At 39.9% G+C, this 15,834-nt stretch overlaps 1 protein-coding gene across 1 annotated transcript in view; it reads left to right on the forward strand.

The window, feature by feature from the left end:
* Positions 1-10,560: 10,560 nt before the first annotated feature.
* The window catches only part of LOC132676772 (transport and Golgi organization protein 1 homolog), an 81,039-nt gene continuing 75,765 nt past the window's right edge, over positions 10,561-15,834 (forward strand). The window contains exon 1 of the mRNA XM_081794982.1: positions 10,561-10,808. The gene's annotated coding sequence lies outside the window, so the exon portion shown is untranslated. The remainder of the gene's footprint in view (positions 10,809-15,834) is intronic.

A 15,834-nucleotide genomic window follows, 5' to 3' on the forward strand; every position in this document is an offset into this window, starting at 1 on the left:
ATTCACATAACAGCTTTAATGCAAGTGTTTTGGTATAAAACTCCTGGGATGTGTCATGAGACTGTATCAGCTCTAACAGTGACTGGGGACACAACCAGAAACTGCTCATATAAACATAATTGAAGGACGCAATGTTCAGATTATTTTTACCTAAGGTATAGCTGGAAGGATTCCAGACAGCTCATTTACCAAATGAGTGATGACATTGATTTTATCTGAGACCACTCTAAATGGCACAGGGCACAAAATATAAAGTTGGAGTCATGATGTCGTTTTGCACTTTTGAATTTTAAACAATATGGCAGACTCTCTACCAGGTTAATCTCCTAGCCAGAATCAAGAAAGGAAGACACAGCAGCCACACTGTTCCCACAGAGGTGAGGTCTGGAAGGGGTCACCCAGGCCAGGAGACTTCCGTTTGGAGTGTGGGGTCATCCTCCTCTCGTTATTTCCTGAAACGCACGGAAAAACCTTAAGGTACTCAGTCTCTAAGCACTTTTGGCTTCTCAACTTACCACAGAAAGCTGACAGACTAAAAGCTGAGAAGCCTGTGGGCTCCTGGGTTATGAGTGTACATTTAGAAAACAAAGAACAAACGGACGTATCACACAACACGCAAAACGAGACAAGGCCAGCAGAGCATGCTGTACAGAAAGATGAGGGTTTCCCGAAAGAGTTACAACCGAGAATGGCCCCAGCATTTACCTTGTCCTTGACTGCATTCTTGGTACAGTCAGAGCTGCTGTAACTCACAGAGGTTTCAGCAGTTTCTGGATCTACTAAAGACCCTAGAAGGGACAGAGGTTTATTCTGCTTTAGAGGACCATGTGGAATGGAAACAATCCCTCATCTCATTCCTCAAATATCTTAAACTTTTCCCTACACTCAGGTCCCTGACCAGAGGCAGAGGGTATCCCACATGCCTCAGGTGACCCCCAAGGATAAGGGAGAGAACCATCCCCTCCCCTTGATAAAGACCTCACGGTGCCCTAGTTCATGTTGTTTTGTAGTTAATCAAATAACTCTGGGCAGGTCAGGCTCAACTAGCAATCTAGAATTCATCAGTAAAACGGAGGTTTCTCAGTATATATACATCATGGGAAATCACCATTTCATTACAGATTCAGAATAAATATGAGGACGCTTGGGTGACTGTCAGTTAAGCATCTGACTCTTGATTTTGGCTCAGGTCATGATCTCACAGCTTGTGAGATTGAGCCCCGTGTTGGTATTTTCACAGCTCAGAGCCTGCTCGGGACTCTATATCTCCCTGTGTCTCTGCCCCTCCCTCACTTGAATGGTCCCTCTTTCTTTATATAAACAATTTTAAAATATCAAAATCTGTACCACCCAGGGGAGAGAGACCGGGAACACCCATAGAAATAGGTAGGTTTCTTTAGATTGGCAACACCACATTCACAGAGCTGGATCTGGAAGGCCCCAGTAGTCTGGAACAACCCTTGTATTGAGGCAGAATCATCCCCCAAGAATAACTCTAGTCAAAATAGAATTTATTCTTTTCCTTTGAGACTACAAAGGAGGAAATTTCTTGGTCGTCTTTATTAGATTTTTTCTCCTGTACCTGTGCTGCATCTCATAGGTGAGTTTAGCTCTCTTTCCCTACCTTATCTCTGAGTTTTCCATAAACTAACTTTTCTTGCATTTTCCGCCTGCCCCTGGTCATGGCCATTGTCTATGAGAACACAGTGAAGAGTAACACGGACATGTTACTGGACAGTAACATGCAGAAGAATGAAACTGGACCACTTTCTTACACAATACACAAAAATAAACTAAAAATGAATGAAATACCTAAATGTTAGACAGGAAACCATCAAAACCATAGAGGAGAAAACAGGCAACAACCTCTTTGACCTCAGCTGCAGCAATTTCTTGCTCCACACGTCTATGAAGGCAAGGGAAATAAGAGCAAAAATGAACAATTGGGGCCTCATCAAGATAAAAACCTTCTGCACTGCAAAGGAAACAATCAACAAAACTAAAAGGCAACTGATGGAATGGGAGAAGATATTTGCAAATGACAGATAAAGGGTTAATATCCAAAATCTATAAAGAACTTACTAACCTCAATACCCAAAAAGAAGTAATCTAGTGAAGAAATGGGCAGAAGACATGAATAGACACTTTTCCAAAGAAGACATCCGTATGGCCGACAGACACATGAAAAGATGTTCAACATCACTCATCATCAGGGATATACAAATCAAAATCACATTGAGATACCACACACCAGTCAGAGTGGCTAAAGTTAACAACTCAGGAAACAAGAGATGTTGGCGAGAATGTGGAGAAACAGGAACCCTCTTGCATTGTCAGTGGGAATGCAAACTGGTGCAGTCGCTCTGGAAGATAGTGTGGAGGTTCCTCAAAAAACTAAAAATAGAACCACCCTATGACCCAGCAGTAGCGCTACTAGGAATTTATCCAACGGATACAGGAGAGCTGATTCATAGGGGCACATGTATCCCACTGTTTATAGCAATGCTTTCAACAATACCCAAATTATGGAAAGAGCCCAAATGTCCATCAACTGATCAACGGATAAAGATGTGGGTTAAATATATAATGGAATACTACTTGGCAATAAGAAAGAATGAAATCCTGCCATTTGCAACAACATGGATGGAATTGGAGGGTATAATCAGAGAAAGACATCATATGCTTTCACTCACATGCGGAACTTGAGAAACTTAACAGAAGACCATGGGGGAAGGGAAAGGGGAAAAAATAGTTTCAGAGAGGGAGGCAAACCATAAGAGATTCTTGAATATGGAGAAAAAACTGAGGGTTGATGTGGGGGGTGGGGAGAGGGGGAAAATGAGTGATGGGCATTGAGGAGGGCACTTGTTGGGATGAGCACTGGTGTTGTATGTAAGCGATGAATCACGGAAGTATGTTATCTAACTTGACAATTTTTTTTTAAAAAAGGAATCAGTTACTAATATTAGCAGCTAGACAGCTGCCAGATGTTTCAAGTGTACCAGATGTTTCAAGACTGAGGATGGTTTATATTCATATCAATATGGCCCATCTTTGGTGCATCTGATCATTGTGCTGACAGCCCCTGCTCTCTTGCAGACAGTGGCCACTCAAAGATGGTGTATGTTTCCCACCAGCACGCATTTTAGTGACCTCAGTTCTGAGAGCTGAAGAAACAAATGGTATACATTGTGGAGGCTACTTTATAGAAAGGTTCAGTTGCACAAAATTAAAGCTTCGTATGTGAATTCGTGTGAATTGCATTGTGCATGTATTTGCTCCTAAAATACTGGTAAGTCTAGTTTTTGTGAAATGATATGTGTTCTTTTGTTTTGATGACCATATCCAGGACTTTTGTATTCTTTTTATAAATTAATTTTCATAGTTGTTATTGATTGATTTAGGTGCAATACTGTGAAATAGGAACGTGAATTCCTTTCATTCGCTGTTTGACAAGTGTATTCAAGGAAATCTTGAATCTAAAATCTCATAGATATCATCAGATCTTTATTTACTTCAGAAATCTGACATTTTGGGCTGTGATTTGGTATCCAAGTAAGCATTAAAAAGAAACGTCAATGTGTTTAGGAAGCGAAAAAGAAGTACATTCTTTTTGGAATAATAATCCCATATTTATAATAGTGACTACCGATCTCTCTCAGTTATGTCCCTATCTGTAAACATCTGTCTATATAACATTCTCATTTGTATCTCTAGTACATTTTTTATTGTTACGTTCTCCCATTTTTCCATAAATTTTGGGCATATTTTTGGAGATATTCCAAAGGAGCTTATTTAGGTACTTTATGAATGTACGATAGAAGTCATTGACTTCTTATCTACCATATATTTAACATTATGTATTTTTCTATTTTAAATTTGTTTATAAATTTTTAAGTTAACTATTTAGAAAGTATTTGGGGGGGGTGGCGCCTGGGTGGCTCAGTCGGTTGAGCATCCAACTTCGGCTCAGGTCATGATCTCACGGTTCGTGGGTTCAAGCCCCACATCGGGCTCTGTGCTGACAGCTCACATCCTGGAGCCTACTTCAGAGTCTGTGTCTCCCTCTCTCTCTGCCCCTCCCCTGCTCACGCTCTGTCTCTCTGTCTCTCAAAAATAAATAAATGTAAAAAAAATTAAAAAAAAAAGAAAGTGTTTGGAATGTTTTTGTCAGCAAAATAAAATCCCTAAATGTTGCCTATTATAGTTTTCCTATAGCTTTAGTGTGGTGTAATTTATGTACAATAACATCTTTTTAAAGGAAATGATTTGTTGATATTTGACATATGTAAGGAGTAATGAAGCTATCACCACGGTAAAAGAGTAAACACACTCCATCACTCCCAAAAGTTTGCTCCTGCTCCTTTCTAAGCTGTCCTCCTCCTTTGAGGAAGCAATTGAAAGCCTCCTGGAGATTGGTTGAGGGTTTGTAAAGATGATTCTTTGTGACAGATATATTGTAAATGTTTTTGATGGATTCCTTGTTGTTTCCAGTATTATTTCAGCTTCTCTATATTTTAGCCTACCATTTCTCTCTTGGCTCTGATGTGTTTGGAATTCTGTGGAAACATGACATTATTACAGCCTCCCTGGGAATTTGTGCATTTCTAATTTACCTCTGGAGAACTGTACTTGCTGTGAGTATACTAAAGTACCTTATATTTTTAAAATCATAAATAAGCAGAAAATTTTATGCTCACTGTACCTTTATATGCACTCAGTATTACAAATTTCCCTCTAATCTGTTCAATTTTCACTATCATTTAGATTGAACTAGTTAAAAATTTCTGTAGGAATGTCTTCTTTGATCCATATATTTTTAAAGTTCAAGTATAATGTACATACAATGTAATATTAGATTCAGGTGTGCATTATGATTCTGCAATTCTTTACATTTCTCAGTGCTCATCACCATAAGTGTACTCTTGATCTCCTTCACCTCTTTTGCCCATCCCCCCACCAACCTCCCCTCTAACCCATGCGTTCTTTAGAAGCTTATTTAATCTACAATGTTTTTGTCATTTTCCAGCAATCTTTCTGTTTGTGAGGTCTAATTTGATTCATCCGTGGTCTGAGAACATACTTCCTATGATTTCTTTTATTGTGGTTGTTCAGATGTATCTTATGATCGCAAATATGGCCTACCTCAGTGAATGTTCTATGTGAGCTTGACAGGAACGTATAATCTTCTGTTGGATGAAGTATTCTACAGATGGTAATGGATCAAGTTGATTGGTGATGCTGTTCAGGTCATCTGTGATCTTACTAAATGTCTGTATGCTGGATCTGTTGGTGTCTGATAGAGGGTATTTGAATTCTCCAGCTGTAGTAATGGATTCAGCTCTTTCTACCAGCAGTTCTGTCAGTGTTGGCCTTGTGTATCTTGACACATCGGTTGTTAATGCATGCACATTAGAAATTGTTGCGTCTTTTTGGAGAACTGACTTTTTTTTACCATTGAAGTAATGCCAGTCATTATCCCTGACAATTTTCCTTACTCTGTAGTGTGTTTGAAGGATAATTTCACTGGCTACAGATAGTTTGATGTTTCTTTTAACACTTGAAATATTCCATTCTTCTTGATTATGTGGTTTATGAAAAGAAGTCTCAGGTATTTCTTATCCTTGTTCCTCTTGGGTAAGGTGTTGTTGCTCCCCTCTCTCCTTACACCCCCAACCCCTGCTCTAGATTTCCAAAGCTGTTTTAATTATCCGTAGTTGAATCTTATATATTAAGTGTAGTTGGTGGGGTTTTTGTTGTTGTTAGTGGTTTGTATGTTTGTCTTGGGTATTTGTCCTACTTTTGATTTTTTGAGCATCCTGGATCTGTGATTTGGTGACTACTATTTATTTTGGAAAATCCTCAGTCATTATTGCTTCAAATATCTCTTCTCCATTGTCCTGGTATTCCTAAAATGTGTGTGTTACACATTTTGCAATTATCCCACTGGTCTTGGGTTTTCTGTGCCATATTTTTAATTATTTTCTTTGTGTTTCCTTTTTGGAAGGTACTACTGGCATTTCTTTAGGCTCAAGGATTCTTTCCTCAGCTATGTTGAGTCTCTTAACCCATCAAAGGCATTTTTTATTTCTGTTACGGTGCTCTGGATATCTCAAATCTCTTTATTTATTTTTTAAATACATATAACTTATTGTCAAATTGGTTTCCACACAACACCCAGTGCTCATCCCAAAAGATGCCCTCTTCAGTGCCCATCACCTCCCCTCCCCTCCCTCCCACCCCCATCAAACCTCAGTTTGTTCTCAGTTTTTAAGGTCTCTTATGCTTTGGCTCTCTCCCACTCAAACCTCTTTTTTTTTTCCTTCCCCTCCCCCATGGGTTTCTGTTACGTTTCTCAGGATCCACATGAGAGTGAAAACATATGGTATCTGTCTTTCTCTGTATGGCTTATTTCACGTAGCATCCACGTTGCTACAAAGGGCCATATTTCATCCTTTCTCATTGCCACGTAGTACTCCATTGTGTATATAAACCACAATTTCTTTATCCATTCAACGGTTGATGGACATTTAGGCTTTTTCCACAATTTGGCTATTGTTGAGAGTGCTGCTATAAACATTGGGGTACAAGTTCCCCTATGCATCAGTAACTCCTGTATCCCTTGGGTAAATTCCTAGCAGTGCTACTGCTGGGTCATAGGGTAGGTCTATTTTCAATTTTTTGAGGAACCTCCACACTGCTTTCCAGAGAGGCTGCACTAGTTTGCATTCCACCAACAGTGCAAGAGGGTTCCCGTTTCTCCACATCCTCGCCAGCATCTATAGTCTCCTGATTTGTTCATTTTGGCCACTCTGACTGGAGTGAGGTGATATCTGAGTGTGGTTTTGATTTTTATTTCCCTGATGAGGAGCGACGTTGAGCATCTTTTCGTGTGCCTGTTGGCCATCTGATGTCTTCTTTAGAGAAGCATCTGTTCATGTTTCCTGTCCATTTCTTCACTGGATTATTTGTTTTTCGGGTGTGGAGCTTGGTGAGCTCTTAATAAATTTTGGATACTAGCCCTTTCTCCGATATGTCATTTGCAAATATCTTTTCCCATTCCGTTGGTTGCCTTTTAGTTTTGTTGGTTGTTTCCTTTGCTGTGCAGAAGCTTTTTATCTTCATAAGGTCCCAGTAGTTCATTTTTGCTTTTAATTCTTACCTTGCCTTTGGGGGATGTGTCAAGTAAGAGATTGCTACAGCTGAGGTCAGGGAGGTCTTTTCCTGCTTTCTCCTCTAGGGTTTGGATGGTTTCCTGTCTCACATTCAGGTCCTTTCTCCATTTTGAGTTTATTTTTGTGAATGGTGTGAGAAAGTGGTCTAGTTTCATCCTTCGGCATGTTGCTGTCCAGTTCTCCCAGCACCATTTGTTAAAGAGACTGTCTTTTTTCCACTGGATATTCCTTCCTGCTTTGTCAAAGATTAGTTGTCCATACGTTTGTGGGTCTAGTTATGGGGTTTCTATTCTATTCCATTGGTCTATGTGTCTGTTTTTGTGCCAATACCATGCTGTCTTGATGATTACAGCTTTGTAGTAGAGGCTAAAGTCTGGGATTGTGATGCCTCCTGCTTTGGTCTTCTTCTTCTTCAAAATTACTTTAGCTATTGGGGGCCTTTGGTGGTTCCATATGAATTTTAGAATTGCTTGTTCTAGTTTCAAGAAGAATGCTGGTGCAATTTTGATTGGGATTGCATTGAATGTGTAGATAACTTTGGGTAGTATTGACATTTTGACAATATTTATTCTTCCAATCCATGAGCACTGAATGTTTTCCCATTGCTTTATATCTTCTTCAATTACCTTCATAAGCTTTCTATAGTTTTCAGCATACAGATCTTTTACATCTCTGGTTAGATTTATTCCTAGGTATTTTATGCTTCTTGGTGCAATTGTGAATGGGATCAGTTTATTTGTCTTTCTGTTGCTTCATTGTTAGTGTATAAGAATGCAACTGATTTCTGTACATTGATTTTGTATCCTACAACTTCGCTGAATTCATGAGTCAGTTCTAGCAGACTTTTGGTGGAGTCTATCGGATTTTCCATGTATAATATCATGTCATCTGCAAAAAGCGAAAGCTTGACTTCATCTTTGCCAATTTTGATGCCTTTGAGTTCCTTTTGTTGTCTGATTGCTGATGCCAGAACTTCCAGCACTATGTTAAACAACAGCGGTGAGAGTGGACATCCCTGTCGTGTTCCTGATCTCAGGGGGAAAGTTCTCAGTTTTTCCCCATTGAGGATGATGTTAGCTGTGGGCTTTTCATAAATGGCTTTTATGATGTTTAAGTATGTTCCTTCTATCCTTTCTCAAGGGTTTTTATTAAGAAAGGGTGCTGGATTTTGTCAAAGGCCTTTTCTGCATCGATTGACGGGATCATATGGTTCTTATCTTTTCTTTTATTAATGTGATGTATCACATTGATTGATTTGCGAATGTTGAACCAGCCCTGCATCCCAGGAATGAATCCCACTTGATCATGGTGAATAATTCTTTTTATATGCTGTTGAATTCGATTTGCTAGTATCTTATTGAGAATTTTTGCATCCATATTCATCAGGGATATTGGCCTGTGGTTGTCTTTTTTTGCTGGGCCTCTGTCTGGCTTAGGAATCAAAGTAATACTGGCTTCATAGAATGAGTCTGGAAGTTTTCCTTCCCTTTCTATTTCTTGGAATAGCTTGAGAAGGATAGGTATTATCTCTGCTTTAAACGTCTGGTAGAACTCCCCTGGGAAGCCACCTGGCCCTGGACTCTTATTTGTTGGGAGGATTTTGATAACCGATTCAATTTCTTCGCTGGTTATGGGTCTGTTCAAGCTTTCTGTTTCCTCCTGATTGAGTTTTGGAAGCGTGTGGGTGTTTAGGAATTTGTCCATTTCTTCCAGGTTTTCCAGCTTGTTGGCATATAATTTTTCATAGTATTCCCTGATAATTGCTTGTCTTTCTGAGGGATTGCTCGTAACAATTCCATTTTCATTCATGATTTCATCTATTTGGGTCATCTCCCTTTTCTTTTTGAGAAGCATGGCTAGAGGTTTATCAATTTTGTTTATTTTTTCAAAAAAACAACTCTTGGTTTCATTGATCTGCTCTACAGTTGTTTTAGATTCTGTATTGTTTATTTCTGGTCTGATCTTTATTATTTCTCTTCTTCTGCTGGGTTTGGGGTGTCTTTGCTGCTCTGCTTCTATTTCCTTTAGGTGTGCTGTTAGATTTTGTATTTGGGATTTTTCTTGTTTCTTGAGATAGGCCTGGATTGCAATGTATTTTCCTCTCAGGACTGCCTTCGCTGCATCTCAAATCACTTTAAAATCTTAGAGGTTCAACTGTCTGCTTACATTCACCATCTCTTCTTGCATGTTGTCCACTTTTTTCATTATCTGCATTATCATAGGAATGGAAGTGGTTTTAAGTTCCCAGGATGATAATTCCTACATCTCTGCCATAGGAAGTGTAATTCTAATGCTTGCTATCTGTGTTCAAACTGTGTGGTTTTTACTTTACTATGCCTTGTAAGTTGTGTTGAAAGGCAAACGTTATGTGCTGGTAAAGGAACTGAGGTAAATAGGACATGAGTGTGAGGTTTTTCTATTTATCTGGCTAGGGGTTAGTCTGAATTTACTCCCAGGTGAGACAGGAAGGCGAGAGCCCTGGAGTTGAGTATTTTCCCTCACCTGTATTGCTTACTCTTTGGGAAATCCCCAGTTAGGCTCTTCGTTCCTCTTGAGGGCAGATCTTTTCTGGAAGAACAGAATACTTTGGAATTTATTTCTAAATGAGTATTTGCCCCTCTCCCTGCCACTGTAGAAAACTTGCCTTCACACAGAAACACAAATATTAAGTATTTGGTGTGTTCATATTCCTTTTCACTTCCCCGCCTGTGGGGCTGGGTGACAAGGGACAGGGAAGCTCAGAGGTTCCTAAGTGGCTTTTTGATAGCATGATGATATTCTAATATCCTGGCAAGAGTTTAGGGCTGGCCTCAGCCTCTCATCATCCTTTAAAACTTTAGAATGGGGAAATATGTTAATGGTGTCAAAACCGGGTCATGCCTAGATTTGATTGAGCTAGAATTTATCAGGAGAACTGAGGTCTGCAGAGCTCTTTTTGCTCTTTTTTTAAACATCAACTGTTATTTCTGTTGTTGCTTGTGCTTTAGCTCTAGCCGTGTTTTATTCTTTTTCTCATTTGGTGGCTTTTATTTTGTTTGTAGTAGTCTGGAAAAAATCATGGCACCTGATGTGCTATAACCCTGTATGAATTCAGCAGACAGACAACTCCATGTAATATTTCAGAAGAGCTTTCTAGAGAATAAAAGAGGCATATCTTAGCTCAAAGGTTTTGCCCACCCTTCCTCTGTCCCTCCCTCCCTCCCTTCCTTCCTGTTTCTTTATTTCAGGATTTCAAAATAATCCTAGTTCTAAACTTCAGTGTGGATACTGGATTTAAAAAAAAATAAGTGAGGGAAATGACAATTTAAAGCATTTTTAAAATGTATTATCAATGGTCAAAATTGAATAGGCTGAATGTTCATTTAACATAAACAAATTTTCTGTTAAAAAAAAAAGCTATTTACGTTGTGCTCTTTAACAGAAATTGTGAAGTAACATGACTTAAATAGGAAATTCTATTTTTTCTTATCTTTTAATCCTGTGAATTAATTATGCATAATAAAATTACTGTAATTTCACTGGATTACTATTTTGCTATTTATCAGGAACTATAGGTTTTTACTAATAATATGTTTTGACACCAAATTTAATTTTGTTTTTTCCCCTCTTAGATAGAGCCTCGAGAATATCACGGTAAGAATTTAAGCTTTAGTTTTCTTTGTAATATTTTCTCAGTACTGGTGTTTGATGTGGGTTGTTTTTTTTTAATGTTTGAGTGAGAGAGAAAGAGTGCAAGTGGGGGAGGGACAGAGAGAGAGACACACACACACAGAGTCCAAAGTGGGTGCCAGGCTCTTACCTGTCACCACAGAGCCCCATGGGAGAGTAGAACCCATGAACAGTGAGATCATGCATGACCTGAGCCAAAGTCAGACACTCAACCAACTGAGCCACCTAGGCGCCCCTTGATGTGCGTTTTGATTCACCTAAGGATAAATATGGGGACTTCTGATGTCTAATTGACTTTTTAACTCTTGAAATTCATCTTTCTCTCCCCTGTTTGGAGCCTAAGTGACAATATGGAGGGAGTTGCCGTCTCTTAAGACATCGGGAGGAGGAACACATCACCAGAGTAGAGGGAATGAAATTTGTGTAATTTTACATAGAAATGATTAGGAAACAAGTGATGATATGAGCCTGAGGTTTGGAGTGAGTACTTTGCCATGACCTGGCTCTTCGTGAAATGTGAAGATGAGAAAACTGTCTATCTACAAGCCTATCAAGAAGCCTGAGCTTAGAGACGAAGCCAGATATTGCCAGGCAGGGTGTGTGTCACAAGAGAGGTTTAAACCATGGTTCTGAGTCTGAGGTGGAGGAAGCCGTTCATGCCAGGGAAGAATGAGTGGAAATGAGTTTTTTGCAAATGGGGGTAATGTATTCTGCACAGGCTCCATAGACTGTGGTGATCCTGTGGCGCTGTCTGTTGAGAGCCAGGGTGGCTGCCTGACACTTAACGAGCCCGCAAAGGCTGGTGTTCATCCCTTTGAATGCAGTGGTGGTGGTGGGGAGAAGAGTGATCTCAGGGCATGAGAGCTCTCACACTGGGCCAACAAAAGAGAAGTTTGCACTTTCTGGTCAGATGACAGAATCAGTCCCTGTTGGAGGAGTCTGTTCTAGAGCTTACATGTGTTACCTGTAATTGGGTGCTTCGTGTGTGTTGAATAATATTCCTTTAAGGTTGGAGGGTAATATTCCCATGTCGGGATGAAAAAAGTTTGTCTTCTAGGAATTGCCATTAATCCAGATCCTCCAGCCACTAAGTGTAAAGCTGAGATGGTACCCGTATGTTTGATTCCAAAGACCTTGTCCTCCAGGGCCCCCGGCCTAGGGTTCACGAAAGGCAATCTGTGAGCAGCAGGAAGCCATCCAAGGCCTTCGAGTAGTCAATCAGTCAGCAGCAGTTTGAGCTTTCTTTGTGTGGAATTCCAACCAGCACCTGGGGGTATGAGAGGCTCAAATCGAGACTAAATGATGTTTTTTTGTTTTTGTTTGTTCCTTTATTTGCCGGGACCTATCTATGTACCTTAATAATTGGAGGAGAGAAATGTAAGTTGATAGGATTTGATTTTTGTTTCATCTCTGGTAGTGACATAAGTATTTGAAGTGATTGGATTTTCTAAGAAGGGTGCTTCCAGATGGGAGAGAAATGAGAAGATATTTTATTGTGTTTCTCCATTTTGGACAATATTTTAAATAGGAATCTCATTGAAATAAGGTTTTCTTAGGTTTAACATGCTGCTAAAACTTGATTTCTTCAGGCACAACGGGAAAGCTAAAATGTTAGTTACACCCACCTGTCGGATCATGTGTGCTGCTAATACACTGGGATTATTTGATGTCACTGGTTTGGTAACAGCCTTAGAACATGTTTTGTCTCCTTTTAGTTAGTTTACAGCAAATAATTGAGAAGGTCAATACTTTTAAGAAAGAAAACAGAGAACTTCATTGCTGAAAAAAATATCCATTTGGGAACAGAAGGTAGCATTGCCCTTTCGAATATTTTTTTGTGATTTCATTTTGGTTACTGCCACTCTGGTAGAGCATCCTACTGACCTATTTCATGTGTTCTATAAACAGTCCCAATTGAAGACAAGCTTCACAAATGTAAAGAGCTACCTCTCTATTTGTGAAAGGAGTCACACATTAGAAGATAGGTTTATCTAGCACTATGCTTTTTTTAAAAAAAAAAATTCTGATTCCTTTTTCGTGTTTTATACAACAGTGAGTTAAGGAAATGTCTTCAGGAAACTATGAGAGAAAGTAAGTTTCTCTCTGATGAAGCTCTTAAACTGAAGGTGAGAATCCCTTCTTTGCCTGGATTGCATTCTAAAAACACAAATAAAAGGAATGAATTATTATTACTCATTCAACATGTTTTGTTGAAGGAGAACATCAAAATAATGGAGCACTTTAAAGAAATTAAAAAAATAGTGTTTATTAATTTTTTGAGAGACAGGGAGAGACAGAGCACAAGCAGGAGCAGGGGAGGAGTAGAGAGAGAGGGAGACACAGAATCCAAAACAGGTTCCAGGCTCTGAACTGTCAGCACAGAGTCTGACACAGGGCTCAAACTCACAAACCACGAGATGACGACCTGAGCTGAAGTGGGATGCTTAACTGACTGAGCCGCCCAGGCACCCACTTTAATGAAATTTTAAATGACACCCTTCAAAGTGCACTTGTTGCCTTGCAAACTCAGAGAGAGAGGAATGTGAAGAATCAGGAAGTGGTAAGAGTTGGCTGCTGAGTTTTACTGTAATTTGGCTTTGGAGGCTTTTATTCATTGGGTGAAGTGAGCACAGCATATTTGCTTGCCATTTACCACAGTAGAGAGTGGGCCTCTGGGAGCCAAACCTCTTTCTGAACAATGAGCTAGAATTTCACTAGGACCACCAAGATGAGTTTTGCTATTTCAAGGACTAGGAGTTATCTTTTATTTTCACAACTAGGTAATTTATCACATCATTCAACTCTGCCCTCCAAGATATGTAGAAAATTCCCAAATATAGTTGAGAGACAAAGGGTGATAGCCACAGTGTATAATCCTTTCCTTTAAAAAAATATTTTAAAATTATTCTTTATGGATTTTTTGTTTAAATTTTAGTGAGAGAGGGCATGCGAGAGGGGCAGAGGGAAAGAGAGGGAATCTTAAGCAGGATCCACGCTCAGTGTGGAGCCCAACACAGGTCTGGATCGCACGATCCTAGAATCATGACCTGACCCCAAATCAAGAGTCTGATGCTCAACTGAGCGAGCCACCCAGGTGCTCCATAGTCTCTTTCTCTCTTAATGCTGAACAGTGAATTTTCAACGTGAATGGAGGAGGGGGGATACACACACACACACACACACACACACACACTCACACATATGTATATAAATATACATACATATGTATACCACTAAGAAAGCCATTTATGAGTTGTTAGACGTGAACTGTTTTCCACCATCTTTGTCTTCTAGTTGTAATTATGCCTCACGTTCTTTGTTTCTTGCAATGCACAATCCTGCTGTGTTAGGTACACTCAAATTTTTGTGTGATGAGTGTTCCGTGAAAGTCTTTTCTCATATCCTTTTTAACCACAAGATGCAAATGTTGAATTCGAGAATGTAGAGCTAAGAGCCTTGAGGTCCAACAACTGCCAACTGGAAGGTCTATTTTCTTTTGGGGAGAAATCCCCATATGATGGTAATGACTTTGCATTGGAAAGGGAAAGAATACCTTCATGCCTTCATGCCTTAATTGCCCTTTTTCTTTGTCACCAAAATCAAGACTCAGGTCATGTGCATGTTTATGAAGAAAACACCTTTTTTTTTTTTTTTTTTTTTTTTACAGCAAATAAGAAGGCCCTGGAAGACAAATGTAATGCATTGAGGTCTGTGAAAGCAACAAAGGAAGCAAAAGTCAAGCTGAAGGTGAGAGCACATGACCTGGAAGAATTCTATGAACAAAGAAACATGGCTACAGAAAAGTAAGACCTTCATGTGAGAACTGTCGCAAGGACTGCATTGTGTGAAAGAATGTGGTGGCCAGTAGACATAATTATATTTCTTTTGGAACTGGGTCCAGAGTACTTTTGCCAAATGCATTCAGTAGAATTGTGCCTGCCCTTCCTACCTTGCTTTCTGTAACGTAACCCACATTTTCCTTTCTGTCCTAAGTGCTTGTCACACATTGTGTCATGTATTTGGGGTGGAAGAGGGAGGGTACCATCATTGATAACTTTGATACCTGGATCGACTCTGGATCCCCCTACCTTGTCCTACAGGTTTCAGTGCCATCACACTGTTTTGTCGTCCTGCAATTAGGTCATTTTTGTTTAGGACCAGACATGGGTCAAAATGTGTGGGGGAAAAAATTATCTTGCTGAAGAAACAACAGAAATTTCTTTCTGGAAAGTGGGTGGGGGTGCCAGCAGTACTTGATTCCTGCATCTATTCTGCCAGTGAGATTGTTCACTGTAGGCCCCATCCCTAAGAAAGTTGAGTTGTTTCCCCTCCCCTGAGTGTTTAAGTGTAACTCTTCTGAGTCTTGACCAAAGCCTGCAGCTTCACTAGGGCTCATCTTTGCTGGCCGCCCCTGAACTACACTTGTTTACTTCTGAGTCTGTGCCCATAAAGTTGTTCAGCTTCTTTGCTGTTCAGATGAATGCCCCCCAAATCAATGATGAGTCCTTGGGAGACTGGGTCCAACTGCCAGTCTGGCTTTGTCCTGGGCTTCCTTCTTCTCCATCTTGGTCTTGTGTGTCTTCATGGGGTTGTTAGATATTTGGTGCATTCACTCACATGCTTCCTTCCTTGTACAGTATTTCCTTTTGTACTCAGGAGGAGATGTGGGACTTTAGAGTCCCTCATTCATGTTGGAAAGTGAAGTCTTCCTTCTCTTCCCTGGAGACTCAGCTTTATGTTAGTCCTGCCCACACTTGGGGTTAGGGACTGCTCTGTCTCACTGGCATCTTGTTTTTGTTAATTCATAAGCTCTTTCTGTGAGTGGGTACAGCCCTCTGACCACCTCTCTATCTTCACCCCCTTACAACAGAGCCACTACATTAGAGCCATTCCAGAAAGCATTTGCTGAAGGACTTCCTGAGAGGCCAGAAGGAAATGCATGTGCCTTTCTCTGTCTAGTGCTTTTGTGTCAGTTTCTAAGAGATATTCA

The sequence above is a fragment of the Panthera onca genome, chromosome A2 (genome assembly GCF_046562875.1).
Source record: "Panthera onca isolate mPanOnc1 chromosome A2, mPanOnc1 haplotype 2, whole genome shotgun sequence".
NCBI lineage: Eukaryota > Metazoa > Chordata > Mammalia > Carnivora > Felidae > Panthera > Panthera onca.